This window comes from Eutrema salsugineum, unplaced genomic scaffold (genome assembly GCF_000478725.1).
Source record: "Eutrema salsugineum unplaced genomic scaffold, Eutsalg1_0 scaffold_4, whole genome shotgun sequence".
NCBI classification, from domain to species: domain Eukaryota; kingdom Viridiplantae; phylum Streptophyta; class Magnoliopsida; order Brassicales; family Brassicaceae; genus Eutrema; species Eutrema salsugineum.
The window spans coordinates 7028995-7048798 of record NW_006256686.1 but is presented as its reverse complement, the minus strand read 5'-3'; the positions used below and the strand labels follow the sequence as shown (position 1 = coordinate 7048798).

Genomic DNA, 19804 nt, shown 5'->3' with positions numbered 1-19804 from the left:
GGACATACTGAACCGACCCGCAGCTTTTCCCACTTATCCATTAAAGCCGGGTCAGGACCCGGTTTGTTCCGGGCTGACCCGGTTCGTTTTTAAGAAGGTATAAATACTTTTTAGGGTTTTTTTTTGGGGGAGAACTAAGTTTTATTCCCTTTGTCTCTTGCCTCTTTTGTGAAAAAGACTCCATTAAGAAGAGAAATATCTATTTTTGAGTGTTTGATCAAGAGAGTTTTAAGAGATCTGGGTGTTTAAAGCTGTTTACTTTTGAATCTATCATCTCTATCTCCATTTCTCATCATTAATCATGCTAATCTTCTCAACTTGCAAAGGTTTAAGAGAGATTAGTATGATTAGTGAGTAATCCCATATTAAGGTCTTAGATATGTAGATTAGGGTGCTTAAGTGGTAGATTAGCGAGCTTAGGGGTTAGATCATGCATATTCCATTCTCTACAACTTGTTCTCTATGCTAGATCCATACAAATCATATGTGGTCTAGATTCTGGGCATTTCATGCACCAAAAGTGTTTGATGAAATGCCTGAACCAAAGTTGTTAGAGGTTTAAGTGTTATTCATCATGGGAATGATTGTTTATATGCTTAAATGACAGATTAAACTGATTCTTAATGCTTGTTAACTCATGTTTCACTGATGATGATTGGGTTTGGAACTGATTTAGCATAGGAGTTAATGCCTTCATGAGAGGATTAACTTAGTTAGAGATGTTTATGTTAAATGGCTTGCTTGATCATATGATTCATTAGCTCATTAGTTTATCACTGAAGGCACCCTAATCCACTATCATGTCTAAGACCTTTCTTATCATCATTCATACATTCTCATCATTTGTCATTGTTTAGTTCTTGTTTAAGCATTTCATTAATCCTTAATCCTGTTTAAGTTTGTAGTTGTCTCTAGATTAATCAAAACCCACTCTTGTTTGCTTGAATTAAGAACTTGATCATATAGCTTAGTGTCTAACACCACATCTGGATTGATAAACCTCTTTGTGCTACATTGACAAGGGGATTGATAGCCCTGAGACCCTTAAAAGTCTTATCTATCAAACTGTCATTTAAAGGCAATCTTTCTTCAACTCGAATTCGTGAAAGATGGTCTGCAACTCCATTATCTGCTCCTTTCCGATCTTGAATTTCGATATCGAATTCTTGCAGTAAGATGATATATTCATAAATTGCATCATTTAATGTACATATTCTAGTCCAAATTATGTCTCATTTGCATACATTTTAGGTTTTTAGGCATTGTTTTAGGACTTAGGAGATTGCATTAGGTCCAAGAGAGTTTTGCATGGTTTGGAGTGCTAAACAGGTGCTTTTGGAGCTTATTTGGAGTGGAGGATGTGATTCAGATGAAGAAATGGAGTTGAAATGATCAAAAATGGTGAAAAGGAGCAATTTTGGGTTTCTAGGCAAAATGATGTACTGATGGCCGAAGATTCTCGGCCAAAATCCTTCCCGCGGGTAGCTTTCTCGGCCAAAAACACGTACCGCGGTCAAGTCTCTCGGCCAAAAATCCCGGGTGCAGATACATATCCGAAATCGCGTCACCGGAAGCTCTTGCCGGCCGATTCAGCTTACAGGGTCTTTAGCAAAGTTGGAGATAATTGAGTCACGAACCCAGGACAGGTTGAATCAGGGCATTTGGAGCACTGAGCGGAAAGATACGGTCACCGGAAGACAGACCTCTCTCGCATCCATTCGGGAGCAATCCGATACTCCTGAATGATCGCCTGTCCGGGAAACCTTCCGGTCCGATTCAGTTGTCGGGGGCTTCATCAAAGTTGGATTAGATTAGATCACGGTTCCAGGACAAGTGGAATTATAGAATTCGGACACGTGAGAAGAAAGTTAAGCTGGTCGGAAGAAACTCCTGTCTCGCTGCCGTTTTGGACCAAGCCGATGAGCTCCGAAGAATGCGAAGGACGGTGCACTTTCAGATCGATTCGGTTTCTGGGGCCTTCATGGCAATCAGAGATATTTGAGTCCTCTTTCCAGAACGTCCAAGATCATTCAATTCGGAGCTATGAGCAGGAAGATACGGTCTCCGGAATGGACACATGTCTAGACGCCTCTCTCTGATCGTGTAAATGCACTGCGAAGATGAGCCCTCCAGGAAGCCTTCCACTTCCCAAGCACCGAAGCTTCCTTCACCAAAGTTGTAGATAGATGCGTCCTCTCTTCTCTACAACCGGAATCACTCAATTCGGACAAGTATCTTATGAGTTACACTCTCCGGAATGCGAAGTGGTCCAGACAGCCCTGAATGATGCGAGCTAAGTGAAACATGACACGATTTGAATGCCACGGTCTGGGACTTGACCGTGGCAACTTTTACACACCTTCGGCGATTGACACGATCTTCATGCCACGTTCTACACCTGACCGTGGCAAACAAACACTTGGCTGGGAGGAACTTTACAAGCATTCGGGTTTTGACACGGTTTGAATGCCACGGTCTAGGACTTGACCATGGCAACTTTTACACACCTTCGGCTTTTGACACGACCACTTGCCACGGGGCTTTACCAAGAGCTACTAGACCGTGGCAATCCAAGAAGTTCATCACCCAAACCCAGAAAAGAAGAGACACGGCCACTAGACATGGTGTAAATCAAGCCATGGCAACCTTGATCATGAAGAATCTGTCCAAGAACTTTGACACTATCAGTTTGCCACGGTCAGTTTGCCACGGTCTGTCCAAGCATCATCTGACCGTGGCAAACCACACCACTATCCATCAAAGCCGGGTCAGGACCCAGTTTGTCCTGGGCTGACCCGGTCCGCAAGAGACACTATATATGCTTTTTAGGTTTTTTTCCAAGACTTAAGCTTTGTTTTCTCTTGTTTCTCTTTCCTTTTTAGTGTAAAAACGAGTTTGATTAAGAGATATCTAAGGGATTTGATCATTCCAAAGCTGTTTCTCATCATCTCATCATCTCATTTCTGCTTCTAATCATGATTAACATCATCTCTTGCAAAAGATTAGATGTGTTCTTCATGATTAGTGAGTAGTCATCTTTTAAACTTCTAGGTGTGTAGATTAGGGTGCTTAGATGTTTGATTTGTGATGTTTAGGGTCTAGATTCTAATTCCATTTCCTTAGTTAGCTGCTCTTAATGCTAGATCTCTCATTATAAGCTTGATCTAGAACTTAGGCATTTCTCCACCCACAAAGTGTTTGATGAAATGCCTGAAAGAGCTAACTTAAGGGTTTATGCCTTTTTCATCATGGGAATGATTTGTTAAATGCATGAATGACATATTAGAACTGTTTCTTAATGCTCATTGATTCATATTTCACAAATGATGATTTGGTTTGAAAGTGGATTAGTGTAGAGATTAATGCCTTCATGAGAGGATTAGTCTAGATTAGAGTTCTAAGTTGAAATGTTTGAGATCATGTGATTGCTTGTTATGTCTTTCTGTATAAGATTCAGTCTTCTTGGTTGAGAGATTGTTTGGTCACTTATTAGGCTTGATGCATTATGCTTGCTGATTGCTTGATTATATCTAATGGTTGTTAGACTTGATTAAGTGATTTGCAAAGGGATTATTGTCATGGGAATGAATTAATCTGATTAAGAAGCCTAGACTAAAGAGTAGCAAGTGTTGCATATGTTCTTAGCATCATGATTCAATATCTAAAGCACCCTAATCAATGATCACATCTAGAGGTTTAGCTTTTATCATTTGCTTAATCACCATCATCTTGTTTTGTTTGCTTGCTTAGTTCATTAATCATAGCTTGTTTGTTTCTTGTTTTATGCTTTCTTGTTACTTTGTTCACACCAAAACTCATCTTTGATCACTTGACTTAAGAACTTATCACATAAACTAGTGCCTAACTACCACATATATGGATTGACACCCCTTATACTACTTTGACAAGGGGATTGATAACCCTTCTTAAGGCCTTAAAAACCTTACTTATCAATTGGCGCCGTTGCCATATTGTGTGGGGATTGTTAGCATTAGTTTCTGATATAGTTTTTGAGATCAAGTTTATTTTGTTTTACTGATCACCTATCAAGCTCTGTATTTGTTCTCAGGTTTATGATCACAAGAAACCAAGCCAGAAGACAAAGAGAAAGAGCTGTTCACTTGGAGAGGTTAGGAATGAATCAGCAAGTTGGGAATGAGCATCAGGCTCAAGAAGCTGATCAAGGTCAAAGAGCTGCTAATGGGATTGGAATTCAGGCTCAACAGGCTCATGTCCATCAGGGACACGCTCAGGGTAACCAGAACCAAGACCAACCTCAGGTTAATCCACCACAGCCCCACCCAAACCCACCCATACGTCATCAGCCCCAACCAGTCTTTGTTGGTGAGAATGACCGAGCTTATGCACACCAGTATGGAGCAGGAATCAGGCCACCTCCTGTCCAAAACAACAACTTTGAGGTGAAGGCCTCTTTGATCAATATGGTTCAGAATCAGAAGTTTCATGGCTTACCTATGGAGGATCCCTTGGAGCATCTGGATCAGTTTGACAGAGTTTGTGATCTCACTAAGATCAATGGGGTATCTGAAGACAGCTTCAAACTGAGATTGTTCCCATTTAGCCTTGGAGATAAGGCACATCATTGGGAAAAGAACCTCCCAAGAGGATCCATCCACACATGGGAGCAATGCAAAAGAGCATTTCTAACCAAGTTCTTCTCTTCATCAAGAACAGCAAGGTTAAGAAATGAAATCTCAAGTTTCATTCAGAAGAACCATGAATCATTTTGTGAGGCTTGGGAAAGATTTAGAGGGTATACCATGAAATGCCCTCACCATGGATTCTCAGATTGTCAGCTGCTAAGTACCTTCTACAGAGGTGCTTTACCAAAGGTCAGACTTCTCTTGGACACAGCTTCAAATGGTAATTTCATGACCAAGGAAGTCAATGATGCCATGACCCTAGTGGAGAATGTAGCTCAGAGTGATGAGCTTTATGGATCAGACTTTGAAAGGAATTCAAGAGGAGTTGTGAATGCTGAAGAAGAAAGGACAAGGAAAGACATCAAGTCTCTCAATGAGAAGCTAGACACACTTCTCTTAGCTTCTCATCAGTCAGCCAACCTTGTTAGAGATGTGAATCATGTGTTTCAAGACACATTTCAAAGGGAAGACATCATAGCTGAGGAGAACTTTGTAGGTGGCCAACAAGGTTACCAAAAGGGCTTTACCTACTACAAGAATCCCCCAAACCAGAACTTGTATCCTCAAAACACTCAACAACAAGGTTTTGTCTCTCCCCAACAACAAAGTCTCCAACAGAACTCAGAGAATAAGGATCAAGAAGTGCAGAACCTGCTCCAGCAAATCCTCAAAGGTCAAGCAAGTGGTGCCATAGACTTCAACAAGAAAATGGCAGAGATTAACAACAAGGTGGATTGCACTTATTCTGATCTTCTAACTCAACTTTCAACCTTGGCTTCCAAAGTCAAGACTCTAGATAACAACAAGGGCCACTGCAGTTCTCAAGCTCAAAGATCTTTACCAGGGACATCAATTGCACATCAAACAGAATACTGCAATGCAATCCTCTCAAATGATGAGAATCATGCTGCTGTCCAAGAAATTGAGGACCTTCTTCATGGCACTGTCTCAAGTGAAAGATGCCTGACAAAAGATGATGAGGACGCCATCATAGATGAGTTTGAGTTCCTGTTTTGTGATCTCAATGAGGACATTGAGAAAGAAGGTGGGGAGGCAGCTTGTTTTGATATGAAAGAGAATGATTCTGAGATTGCTGAAGGAAAGCATCAGAGAATGGTTCAAGGAAGGACATCTGATGGAGTCTCTAGCACTGGCTCAACAAGGGTGAAACCCAAATCTATTCCCAAGCTAGGCAACCCAGGAAAGTTCTCCATCTCATGCTCTCTTGGAAATTTGAAAGTGGACAATGCTTTGTGTGATTCTGGATCAAGCATCAGTGTAATGTCTTTAGACATGGTGGAGAGACTAGGGATCAAGAGTCTTAAGCATCACCCCATGTCAATTACCTTTGGAGATTCATCCTCAAAGAAGCCATATGGAATCCTTGAAGACTACCCAATGAAAATTGGTGAATGCACAGTTCCAACAGATTTTGTAGTTATGAAGATGAAGAAGACAAAAGAGCTACCTCTTTTGCTTGGAACTCCATTTCTGAACACCACAGGAGCAAGGATGGACTTTGATACTCAAAGAGTGGTGCTTGCTAAGGTAGATGATGAAATATCTTATCCTCTTAAGCCTCCTCTTGCTGGGTTTTGTGGAGTTATATCTGATGATTCTGATGAGTTGAAACACTATGGGATGATGTATGTGGGGAGTATTGGAACTATAGAAGAAGCTCAACCCCTTGCATCTGTTGAGAAGAAGAAAGAATCCTTAGTAAGACCTGATCTTGAGTTTGAAGAAAATTTCTTTAGTGATGATGAAGCTTGCTTGGAATCTTTTTCTCCTACACCAAGTGAGAAGGAGGTCAGCAGCAACAAAAGCAATGGTTCAGGGTCTCAAGACAAGAACCCAACAAGCACCAAATCATTCACTCTTGGGTCCTCTTCTCAAGTCTTAACTCTCACTCCATGGAAGTGAAAAATCTTTTATGAATCGCCTATAGAATCCTGCGTGTCCTAAGAAACTACGAATTCCTTTTACGTTTGTGGGAGGTTGTAGGCTGGTCATGACTTCGATTTTGGCTTTGTCAACTTCAATACCTTTTTCGGAAATTCTTTGCCCAAGCACGATTCCGTCTTGTACCATGAAGTGACATTTTTCCCAATTTAATACTAAGTGCTTATCTTCACATCTTTGCAGAACTTTACCAAGATTGGCTAAGCATTTTTCAAAAGAAGATCCATAAACAGAGAAATCGTCCATGAATACTTCCATGAAATCCTCAATAAAAATCTGTGAAGATCGACATCATGCACCGCTGGAAGGTAGCAGGTGCATTACACAATCCAAAAGGCATACGTCGGTAAGCAAACGTGCCATATGGACAAGTGAATGTCGTTTTTTCTTGATCCTCCGGGCGAATAGGAATTTGGAAAAATCCGGAGTATCCATCAAGGAAGCAATAGTAAGGGTGATTAGCTAATCTTTCTAGCATTTGATCTATGAAGGGAAGTGGAAATTGATCTTTCCTAGTTGCTGCATTCAGTTTCCGGTAATCGATGCACATACGATGTCCAGTTACTGTTCTTGTAGCGATCATTTCATCTTTATCACTTTTAATGACAGTGACTCCTCCTTTCTTTGGAACAACATGAACTGGGCTAACCCAAGTGCTATCTGAGATAGGAAAGATTATTCCAGCTTCTAAAAGCTTCATAATCTCCTTCTTGACAACATCCATGAGATTAGGGTTCAGTCTCCTTTGACTTTCGATTGAGTTTTTAGCATTATCCTCTAGATTTATTTTGTGCATACAAAGATCTGGAGAGATTCCAGGTATGTCATCAAGTGAATATCCTAAGGCTTTTCTATGCTTTCTCAGCTCAGTCAACAGCATTGTGGTTTCTTCTTCTGTCAAACCAGAGTTTATTTTGACAGGGTAAGTAGAATTTGGTCCAAGGAAAGCGTACTTAAGTCCGACGGGAAGAGGTTTAAGCTCGACTTTAGGGGCTTTAAGCTCGCTCCAAGGATCATTAATTGCTGCGGCAGTGTCTTTAGGAGGTGTAGGAAGGTTTGTTTGGTCCTTAAGATCTAGATAGAGTAGAGGTTTCCTATAAGTTTCGGATTTATCAAGCATACGTGTGCACTCACTTGAAATTTCTTCAAGGAAATTGCGTTCATCTTTTGCGGGTGAAAGCGTGACACTTAAAGGGTCATCTAGAAGCAGATCTTCATAGACTTCCTCAATAATTCCGTCTAACTCATCAACCCAACAAATTTTGCCATCCAAAGTTGGTTTATCGAAACTTTTGTTCATGTCAAACTGCATAATTGAACCGGCTAGATGAAGGTCGATTTTTCCTTCAGGAACATTGATTATGGCTCCGGCTGTAGATAAGAATGGCCTTCCAAGAATAAGTGGATCCTTAGGTTCTTTTTCTAGTTCTAGAACTACGAAATCGGTTGGTATGGAACATTTTTCGATTTCGACAGGAACATCTACTAAGATACCTACAGGTTTTCTAACGGAACGATCAGCTAGTACTATAGAAATATTAGTGGGCTTGAAAGTGTGATGTCCTAAACGTTTTGCTACTGAAAGAGGCATCATGTTTATGCTAGAACCTAAATCACAGAGAGCACGCTCAAAAGCTACATCATTGATGGTGCATGAAAGTACAAAGCTTCCAGGATCGTTTTTCTTTTCAGGGATTCGGCTTTGTAGGATAGAACTACATTCATGGGTTATCATCATAACGCCTTCTTCAAGAGTTAAAGAATTTGTTAGAATACCCTTCATGTATTTTCTTAAAGCAGGAATCATAGCACAAGCTTCTACAAAAGGTAATCTCACATTTAATTGATCGATCAACTCTTTCAGCTTAGCTTTTTCTTTCTCTTTCTTAGGGGCTCTTAAGTCTCTAGGATATGGAGGTTTAGGTTTGTAGACACGAGTTGGTGGAGGTGGAATCGGGTCGTCTCCAAGGATTTCCCGGGATGAGTCTTCTCTTACCTCTTCTCCATCCTTTTCTCCTACCACTTCTTTTTCAATGTCTTCATTCGTGATTCTTTCTTTTTCTTTCTCATTTTCCTTACCCTTTTCCTCATCTTCGGGATCTTTAGGAAATTCTGGCTCTTTGTAAGCTAATCCACTCCTAAGTGTGATAGCTTTCACATGATCGGAGGGATCTGCTTCACTTGAGCTTTCGAACGAATTTTCACTTAGCTCCTCTTCAGAATTTCCTAACTTTTTAGAATTAGTTTTGACCATTATGTTAAGGAGGGTATCGGAATCCTTCTGCATCTCTTTTAGTTCAGATCTAAGATCACTAATCTCTTGAGACATAGATTTTTCAAGCTCTAGAATCTTTTTGTTTAGGTTTTCAGCTTCAGAATAGGGAAAACTAGGATAGGAAACAGGATTAGATTGAATAGCCGAGATTGGTTCGGAAGGTGGTGTCCAACAAGGCTTGAAAGACGTTTTCCCACGGTCAGGTGGCTCACGACCGCGGTGAATCAAGTCTTGGCCGCGGTCAGAACAGCCACGACCGCGGTGAAAGGTTGCTTGGCCGCGGTCAGAACAGCCACGACCGCGGTGAAAGGTTGCTTGGCCGCGGTCAGAACAGCCACGACCGCGGTGAAAGGTTGCTTGGCCGCGGTCAGAACAACCACGACCGCGGTGATCAGAAACGAATGGAAAATCATGAATTTGATATACTTCTGCAGTGTTCATCATCCCTTGATCATAAGAATCCATTGGGTTGTCCCAACCATCAAAGTTACACGTATTGTGTACCCTATTTGGTTGTTGCAATCCAAGATGACTCATTATGTGACGGAGACACTTTATAACTTCTGAAATTTCTTCTTTCTTCTTAGGAAGTGCAGAATTACCAAAGGTTACTTGATTTCAGATGCTGTTTCCTAAATTTTTAATGAAAACGTGAGCATCTTCTACAGATCTAGTTGTGAAATCTCCATTACTTGCTATATCAAAAGAGTGTCGTAACTCTGGAGTTATACCGTGATAGAAAATACTTAGCAGGTATTCCTCGGCATATCCATGGTGTGGACAATCTCTTTGGTATTCCCTAAATCTTTCCCAAGTATCTAGAAGATCTTCATCTTCTTTTTGTTTAAAAGTTCTTATCTTCTTTCTTAAGAGATTTGCAAGATTTCTAGTGTAAAAACGATTTAGGAAAGCAGTTTTACACGCTGCCCACGTTTTTAGTGAAGCAGGTGGCAAAGATTTTAGCCATTTGCTTGCCTTATCTCTAAGAGAGAATGGGAAAAGACTACACTTGTGGTAATCCCCATTTGCTGTAATGGTTGCACATAATTCTTCGAAAGTCTCGATATGGTCTATCGGGTTTTCGAAATTGTAACCATGGAATTGATTTTGTTGAACTAAATGGATATGGGGTACCTTAATTTCGGTTTTGCCATCCTCTGGTAAGGCTGGTTGAATAGCTCTTCGATCTCCCATGAACTTTTCGAGTGAATCAAAACTTCCAATCAGTTCATCATCATCTTTGTGTTTGACCGATCCGATCAGCTCATTGTCATCATAGATCGGTTCGTCAAACTCATCATCAGTCAGGTCATCATCGTCGATTGGATCACCATCCACACGATATGGTGGATCACCAAGAGTTCCGGGAACATGTTCCCGGTCTCTCATCTCAGAGAAACCTGAAAAAATTCAAAAGAAAAAGTGAAAATAAACAAGTGTTCTAATGGATTTAAGCTGGGATTCGCAACGAAACAAATTTAAGTTCCCCGGCAACGGCGCCAAAAACTTGATGCGAGTTGTAAACGGGGTTGGTTGTTTTCGTTTTACTAAGCTTCAGGTTTTAAATTTATAACTCCTAAATGTCTGCAAGTGCACAGATGTGCGCAGTAGTACTTAGGGTATCGATCCACAGAGACTTAGTTGTTTCAGTACGAATTCAAGGCAGCGCTTAAATCAGATTAGAACTAAAAGGGTTTTGGGTTTTGGTTTTGGGTTTTGGTTGTCACTAAATCTAAACTAGAAAGCAAAGAAAACAAAAGAAATTGAAGGCAATTAAAACAAGTAAAAAGCGATTAAACTAAGGCTAATGAAAGCAGGTAATAGGCGAATAAAAAGCAAATAGAATTGAAGGTAAAAATCGATTGAAACTAGAAGGCTGTAAACAATTAAAGACAAACGTTGGGGCTCAAGGGGTTTCGCAGGGGTTCATGGACTAAGCTATGTCGATTTTAAACAAGTGATAAAGGTAATCAACTACGTATGTTCTAGAACTCGAGGCACGGAAGTATGAATAGCCTACTTTCGCAGCACTAAACAACTATCTCTCGCAACCCTAATCAGTAGGTTTCCACTCTGATTCTGGAAGGGAGAAGATGCAATAGCAGAACAAGACTCATCAATATTCACAACTTAACTACAGGTAGGTTTCCACTCCTATAGAAGAATTGCTCGTTTCACCCTAGTTCAGACAATCAATGAAAGCTTTCGCAACATATCATATCGGATCGGCTTCTAAGTGGCCAGCAAAGAATCACGCAGTAAGATTAAAGGCAAACGAAGAACATCGAGAAGATTATAAATCCTAAATCTATCGATTCATAAGCAAAGACACATGAAATTCCCTTTGAACGATCCCTTTAAACCCAACTGGGTAACTACTCAAACATATTGTAACAAAGCATCATAAACGAAATTGAAAGTGCAGGAAACTAAAGAAAAGAAGGAAGAAAAACGAAGAATGGAGAAGCAGAAGGAGGCGCGATGGTCACTCCTGCGGCGGCTCCTCTTCAAAGACGGCGGCCTCTCTCTCTCTCTCTCTCTAGGGTTTGTGTAAGTTTCGGTTCTATTGGTCTCTGCCTCTTTAGAATGACCTAAAGAGGGTATTTATAGCTTCTGGGGTGGTCCTGGACACTTAGGGCTTCAAAAATAACGAAAGGAATTGATCTGGGCTTTAATTAAGTCGTCGGGAAAGTGAACGACCAAGTTCCGCGGTCGCGGTGGCTCTACCCGCGGGAAAATGGGTGTTTGCCGCGGTCCCGCACTTGCTCTCTTCCGGAACTGCATTTTCTGTCATTCTTGCATCTAGAGTATCTGAAGATCTAACCGTTGGCTTGTCTCCAAACAAGTGCATTAGAAAGCTGGTTGGATCCTCTATGTTGTCTCAAATTTTGGGGGTGATCGGACGGTGAGAAGGTCTTCATCGCTTGTCATACTTCTGACGGTCTGCATTTATCCAAAATTGCTCATTTGTTCCAAATTGCATATCTTTTGCCCAAGTTTCCTGTAAAGTCTTTTGAAACTCTAAAACATTGAAAACACTTTAAAAACATTGAAAACAGAGTTAAAACACCTGCATAAGATACAATTATGATCCATAAAAGTGGTCAAAATACGGTGTTATCACTCATTAAGGTGACTACTCACTAATCATACTAATCTCTCTTAAACCTTTGCAAGTTGAGAAGATTGGCATGATTAATGATGAGAAATGGAGATGGAGAAGATAGATAATGATGGATTTGCAGCTTTAAACACAAAGATCTCTCAAACTCTCTTGATTAAACACTCAAAAATCGATATTTCTCTTCTTAAGTGGAGTCTTTTCACCAAAGAGGCAAGAGACAAAGGGAATAAAAGCTTAGTCATTGGGAAAAAACCCTAAAAACTATTTATATGTCTCTAAAAACGAACCGGGTCAGCCCAGAACAAACCAGGTCCTGACCCGGCTTTAGTGGATAAAGTGACGAATGTTCGAGTTGGTCAAGAGTCTCCCAGGTCGCATGCCCAAGTCGCACAGGTGAAGAAACTGTTTTGTGAGACTTAAATCCCTTAGTCTTAGCCGCATGCCCAAGTTGATGTGTTTTGCGAGTCTTTGTGCGGCTTAATCTTCTTCTTCTTCAACACGCATGACCAAGGCAAAATCTGGGGAAGGTATGTGTGCGACTTGGTCATCCCTTAGTCCCAAGCCGCATGCCCAAGTCGCACAACCAAGGAGAGGAGCTTGAACGAGATAAAACCCTGTAAGCTCAGCCGCATGCCCATCTAGATGTGGATTGCGAGTCTGTCTGCGGCCTGGTCTCCAGTACTCCTTAACTCGCACGACCATGTAGCAGGGGTCTTCAAAGATGTGTGCGGCTTGGTCTCCATTACTCCCAGGTCGTAGGCTCAAGTCGGTGTAGATTGCGAACGTCCGTGCGGTTTAGTTCCAAGCGCGGCCAACTCGCATGCCTAAGTCGCACGATTGTGGACTTAGCATTTTTCTTGCTCGGAAGCCTCAGACCTTATCCAGTGATAGCCTACCCGCACTTCTCAACTCGCAGCTCAACCTCCAGGCATTCATCTTCAGGCCTTGCGAGTTAACCAAGTCGCAAGACTATCTCGCAGCATTCAGGGCTCCTCAGACCACTTCGCAGTCAGCAGAGAGTAACTTCCAGGATACAGGTCCGAATGATGTGATTCCAATTTCAGTGGAAAGAAGAGTCATACATCTTCAACTTAGGTGAAGGATCCTTCGGCGCTTGGGAAGTGGAAGGTTTCCGGGAGGGCTCATCTTCGCAGTGCATTAACATGATCGGAAAGAAGCCTCTAGACATGCGTCCATTCCGGAAACGTTATCTTCTTGCTCATAGCTCCGAATTGAATGATCTCAGATGTTCTGGAAAGAGGACTCCAATATCTCGGATCCTGATGAAGTCCCTGTAAACTGAATCGGTCTGGAAGTGCATCGTCCTTCGCATTCTTCGGAGCTCATCGGGTCAGTCCAAAATGGCAGCGAGACAGGCGTACCTTCCGACGAGCTTTACTCTCTGCTCACGCCTCCAAATCCTATTATTCTACTTGCTCTGGAACCACGATCCAATCTTCTCCAATTTTGATGAAGCACACAACAACTGAATCGACCGGCAAGACCTTCCGGTAACGCGATTTCTGAGATGTGTCTTTACCAAAAATTTTAGCCGAGAGACCTTAGCAGCAGTACGCGTTTTGGCTGAGGGGCTCAGTCGCGGTACATGAAAATCGCCGATAAAAGTCGCCTGCGGTACGTGAGAATCGCCGAGAACCTCCAAAAACCCATTTTCACTATCTATCAAGCCCTGGTCGCTGTTTCTCTTCCTGGATTCACCTTTTCAACTCCAAATAGCTCCAAATACACCTGATAAACAATCAAAACATGCAAAGACTCATTGGGACCTAGTGCAACTCCTAAGTCCTAAAACAAACCCTTAAGACCTAAAATGCATGAAATAAGATATGATTTTGAATGAAATATACAACCTAAATGATGCAAATTATGAACATATCAACTCTCCCACACTTGTGCTTTGCTTGTCCTCAAGCAAAACAGCAAATGAGAGAAAGAGGTTGGATGCATTGGGAGTTCATATTCCTTAATGAGAGAGTGTATCTCTAAAAGAATTCAAGGCTCACTGTCCTAGTTGCTAATTCTAAGATGCATTGCAAACAAGATTACTCACAAAACTTTAGCCATACTTATCAATGAATGAATCAAGCTCAAGCTTAAGTTTTTTCACAAACAGCCATAGTTCCAACCTTTTGACATTCATTAAATCTCATGTGAATCATGCTTATGCAAATCATGTGAACTCACTTGTCTTGGGACAGGGTCATGAGACAAAGATGATCTCATTTAATGTTTTAGCTTCCATTCAGCTCAAGGGATCACTCAAGAAGGAATAAACTTTAACAGAATGCTAAGGGTAAAAGGCAACTGGTGCATACAAGAGCAGAATTCCATCTACCCAATGCCCCAAATTGGTCTTTCACCTTAACTCTACTCCCATGAAGATTACATCCTAGCTACTCCTCTCTCAAGACATTCATTGCCTTATCAACCCTCTCCTCACTTCACTCTCATTCTTTTTCTCACCAGGGGATTAATCTTTTCAACTTTAAACTCAGGTTTTGGGGTCTGATCCTTCCACTTAGCTCTTTCTCAAATAACACTTTCTAGCCTCTTTTCTTTTCTTTTCAAACACTTGAGCCTTTTTGGCTTCTTTTCTTTTCTTTTTACTTAGAGGCTAGACTTTCTTTTTCAAAACACAAGAGCTTTTCTTTCTTTACACAGTAGACCCCAAACCTCTTTCTTTTCTTTTCCAACCCCTGGTTCTCATCTCAAACTTTCTCTCTACCGCTCAGTGTCTCTCAAGAACTCCTCCTAGCCTACTCTAGACTCATGATGTTGAGCTAGATCTACATGAGACCCTACTCTTGTCGCCCTAAACCCAACACTTTCTGTCAAGTTTATTCAGAAAAAGGCCTCACATCTTGATTCACTCAACAAGTTCAAAGCATGGATCAGTCTTGATTTCATTCTTGTTTACATGCAGCAAAGAACTAGAAACTAGGGCAGTGAACCGAATTCTTAAAGTGATATTCTCTCAAAGAAAAACCTATCATTACTCCCTTGCATTGATGCAGCCTACATCAATATGCAACTAGACTCAATCCTAAAAATGAGAATGCAATTACATGATCATTTTTTTGTGAAATTTTTTCAGATTTTTCAATTTTTTTTGGGTTTTTATATGCACTTAGATGAAACTATATGAATGCATGCAAGAATGTGACTCAAGACTCAAAGTGTAAAATAAGAACAGAGAAAACATGATTAGTGAAAGATGAAACTCCTCCCCCACACTTAAATAACACAGTCCCTTGTGTTATAAAAGCATGAGAAATGAGTTAAAGCAAAGAAAACAAGTAAAATGCAAAAAGAAAAAGAAAATCTACATGCATATGTACAAGGTGTGGAGTGTTACCTAAGAGCTGTGGAAGTCTGACCCCAATGAGTAAGTGGGGTTTGAAGTGTGACCGGATGGTGTCTCCCAAGAGTAATGGCTTGCCCCATCAGAACCATCGTCAAGATCCACCCATGTTGTGCCATATGTGACCAGGGCTGTGCAGTTCATGGAACTCTCTCCAACTTCCTCTCTGTTCCTTGGTGAAACCGGTGTTGGAGATCCACCTTTGCAAGGGTTTTCAAGCTTCTTGATCCTCTTCTTCATCTCCTTGATGCACTTTGCCATCTTGTGGATGGTTTTGTCTTGGTACTTGCACCATTGTTGGAGAACACCAATCTTTTGTTGAACTCTAAACCCTGAAGTGCCTGGCTCCTCCCAGTTGTAATCATCAAAGTGATATCTGTTTCCACCAAAACGTTTTTGAGGTGGAGGCAGATCAGCATCTTGAGCACCAGCAGCACTTGTGGTAGCATCTTCAGCGGTTGCTTTCTTTTCCTTGGAGGCTTCTTCTCTGCAAGCTTTCTTGTACTTGAGGATTGGTGGATCATTTTGGACATTGTACAGCTCTTCCTTCAGCAAGAAGAAGTGAATGTTCCTCTTCACTTGGACTGTGGTGATGGAGGGATTGGGCAGGAGAGTTTGGGCTGGTTCATTAATGAGAGACTTGAAGTTGTAAACCAGGTTGGCACCAACTCTTCCTTGAAGGAAACCAATCTTACACAAATGGGCTTCATTAATCAAGTCAAACCTTGCCTTGTTCTCCTTGAATCTGTACCCCTTGGATTTCAAGATCTTTGTGACAATCCATCCATGGGTCAGCTTTGCATCCTGCTTTGTTGAACCCCAGATGCACTTTTTGTAGAACATCAAAGACCTTGCTAATTGAGAGGCAAGGCAAGGTGTGTAAGCATACCCTTCATAGGGCTCCCCATCTTCATGAGTTGGCATCAACTGTTTCAGCCCCACACCAAGGAGCATCAGATCACCTTTGTGAACTCTTCCAACATCAATTTTGAAGTAGAAGCTGAGAGAGAGAATCTTGTGTACATATCTCAACACTGGATTTCTTATCCAAGAGGACTTAGCTGCTCCAGCTGTGTACTTCCCAGAAGCAATTGATCTCCATAGAGACTGAACATCTTCTTTTCTGAGATTGACCTGGTTGGAGAGAAGGACATTTCTAGGTGTAGAAAACCCAAAAATATCATTCAATTCTCTGAATGACACTGAATAGTCCTTTCCTTTCACAGTAAACCTCATGTGTCCAAGCCCATCCCCTTGAAGAATTCTTGAATCCCTTGAGTAGTACATAAAAGCCTTAAAAGAAGCCAAGAACTCTTGAGACTCCTCTTCATATGCGACCTCTCTCATCTCAAAAAGCGATTCAATGCCCATGTTCCCAAGCAAAGTTTTGACATCTTCATAGATGCCAATCTTCTTCAGAAAGTCCACATCAGGGAACCTTCCTTGCTGGATCTCTATCTGTTGAAACTTAGCCAGATAATCAGGTGTTTCTGGTTCAGTTTTCTTGATCCTCTTTGAACCCTCTTCAATGGTGCTTTGTGATCCACCAGCTGAGCTGCTTGAGCCACTCTCAGTCTGTTCATCATCAGATAGCACAGCCAACTGTTTCCCTTTCTTCTTGGAACCAGAAGCAACCACCAATGCTTTCCTTTCATGCCTTGTTCTTTTTGGCGCTTGATCACATTTTCCTTGCTTTGTGATTTTCTTTGCTCCTTGACCTTTTTCTCTTGGCTGTGAAGACCCTGAGACCAAACCCTTTCCCTTGGATGCAGTGCCCTTCTTCTTGGCTAGAGAGTTGGTTCTTTCAGTCATCTGCCAAGAAATTTCTCAAATACAAGGTTAGCACAAGATCAAGTTTCACAAAGTTCTCCAAAATTTTGAAAACAATTGTTGTAAGAATCGATTTCAAAAGCATATTAACAAGTTTCTGAAGCCAAGCATCAATCCAATAAGTTCATAGCTATGCAAAAACAAGAGTGCAAAGCAAGGACTCAGCAAGAAACAAGTTCATTTCCTTTCCAAGAAAAATCGATTTTTTTTTCATGAATTAACTTGCAACAATTTTCAAAACTCAAGAACAAGGAATCACCAACAAAGTGCTCTGTTTTCCATGACTATCTATCACCCTAACATTTATAAAAATAATCCCAAGGTCTAAACCAACCTATCAAAATCGATTCCACAACTTGAAGTTCAAAAATCACCATTGAAGAACATGGAAAGAGATGACTTTTAACAGAGTGAATACCTTGGGATTATGATACAACGAGTTCGAAATGCAATCAGGATGTTGTTAAAAACTCAAAAACGAGCTCAGAGCACTTTGAATCAACGAATTTGGTGGAGAAATGAGAGAGTTATGATGAAAACAATGGAGAGAAATGAGAGAAAGGGAGCAAACTCGTGGTTTTGGTGAGGAAGAGAGAGTGTGGGACGAGGTCAAGCCTTTTGACTGGTGGTCAATAGATCTACTTTGACCAGTCAAGGCTTTGACCTGTCCTTTTCTCGTTGACCAGCCTCCTTTCTCTTCTTGTGCGACCTGGAACCGCTTTGACCGAGCCGCACGACCAACTCGGTGTAAGATGGATTTTTGTGCGACTTGGTCCTTCCTCTTTCTGTCCCGCATGCCCAAGTCGCACCAGAACTTCTTTTGCACGGCTCAGTCCTTTCCTTGATGCTGCTACCTGGTCATTCTTGGAGCTTGCCCGCACACTCATGCCGGTGTTAATTGCGAACTCTCGTGCGGCTTGGTTATTTGTGCGTCCAAGTCGCATGAACAGGTCGCACGATCGGCCACTTAGACATTTCCATGCTCTTCCTCAATGTGCGGCCTGCTCATCCTCATAATCCACTCACATTCCCAGGTTGGTGCATTTTGCGGACCTTCCTGCGACCTGGTACCTTTGCGGTTTAAGCCGCACGCCCAACTCGCAAGCTTTAACACTTAGAAGTCTGGGTCCTTCCTTTTTTTATGGCGGCCTGGGACTGTGGACATCAGCTAGCATGACCAAGCCGCATGGTTCTACACTTAGTCACTTTGGGATCTTTCTCTTGTGTGCGGCCTGGTTTCATTGTTTCAAACCGCAGGACCAACTCGTTGTGAATTGTGAGCCTTCGTGCGCTTTGGCCCCTTCTTGATCTAGGCCGCACTCCTAAGTCGCATGATCCTTCACTTAGACTCCTCTGGTCCCTCCTTTTTTTATGTGGCCTGGGCTCTTGGACACCAGCTAGCACGACAAATCAGTGTGATTTGCGAGTGCTCATGCGGGTTAGTCTCCTCTTAGCTGAGCCGCACACCTACCTCACAGGATCCTGCACTTAGACACTTCGGGCTCCTCCTCCTGGTGTGCGACTTGGTCCTTCTTGGTTCTTCTCGCATGCCTAGGCCGGTGTGGATTTAGAGTCTTCATGCGGCCTGGGCTCTGTATGAGCTGAGCCGCATTCCCAGGTAGCACGAAGGCGTCCTCCAAGTTTTCAGGTCTTAAACACTTCTCTCAGCCTTCTCACATGCTCCATTCCATTTATCACTGAGCCATGGCCTCCAAAAATCATCTAGAACCTGAGGCCAACTCACAAAACCCATAAAAAATTTCTAAAACATAAAAGAAAAGAAGCAAAGAAAAGATCAAAAACATATTTACAAATGATAAGCTTGGGGTGTCTCCCAAGAGCACTTTGTTTAAAGTCTCCAAGTTTGACTTTGGAAACCTGTTTAACAGGCTGGTGGTGGATCAAGAAGGGGAACTGATGTAGCTTCCTCCTTCTCTTGTGAAACTAGGTAGTGCTTGATTCTTTGGCCATTTACCACAAACTCTTGACCATTCTTGCCTTCTAATACCACAGCTCCATATGGCCTGACCTCAAGAACTTTAAAGGGACCAGACCATCTAGACTTAAGTTTTCCAGGAAACAGCTTAAGCCTAAAGTTGAACAGCAACACCAAATCACCTTCCTTGAATTCCCTTTTCAGAATCTTTTGATCATGTAGAGCTTTGGTCTTCTCCTTATAGATCTTGGAGCTCTCAAAAGCCCCAAGCCTGATCTCTTCAAGTTCATGGAGTTGAATGACCCTTTTCTCTTGAGCTGTCTTGATATCAAAGTTCAACAACTTCACAGCCCAGAAAGCTTTGTACTCCAACTCAATAGGAAGATGGCAGCTCTTCCCATATAGCAGATTGAAAGGTGATGTCCGAATTGGAGTTTTAAAGGCAGTTCTATAAGCCCACAATGCATCATCTAGCCTTTTGCTCCAATCTTTTCTGCTTGAGCTAACAATCCTCTCAAGGATGGCCTTATACTGTCTATTAGGCACTTCAACCTGGCCACTAGTTTGAGGATGATAAGGAGTAGCTACCTTGTGTTTCACTCCATGCTTTCTCACTAATCCTTCCAAAGTC

The 19804-nt window shown here is 41.8% G+C and overlaps 2 non-coding genes across 2 annotated transcripts; one reads left to right on the top strand and one right to left on the bottom strand.

Annotated features, from left to right (window-relative positions):
- Positions 1-4697: 4697 nt before the first annotated feature.
- Positions 4698-4804, bottom strand: LOC112084758. The gene has a single exon (XR_002898419.1). It is a non-coding gene; the product is annotated as a small nucleolar RNA R71 (small nucleolar RNA).
- A 4863-nt stretch (positions 4805-9667) lies between these two features.
- LOC112084939 lies at positions 9668-9775 on the top strand. Its single transcript, XR_002898590.1, has one exon. It is a non-coding gene; the product is annotated as a small nucleolar RNA R71 (small nucleolar RNA).
- Positions 9776-19804: the final 10029 nt, after the last annotated feature.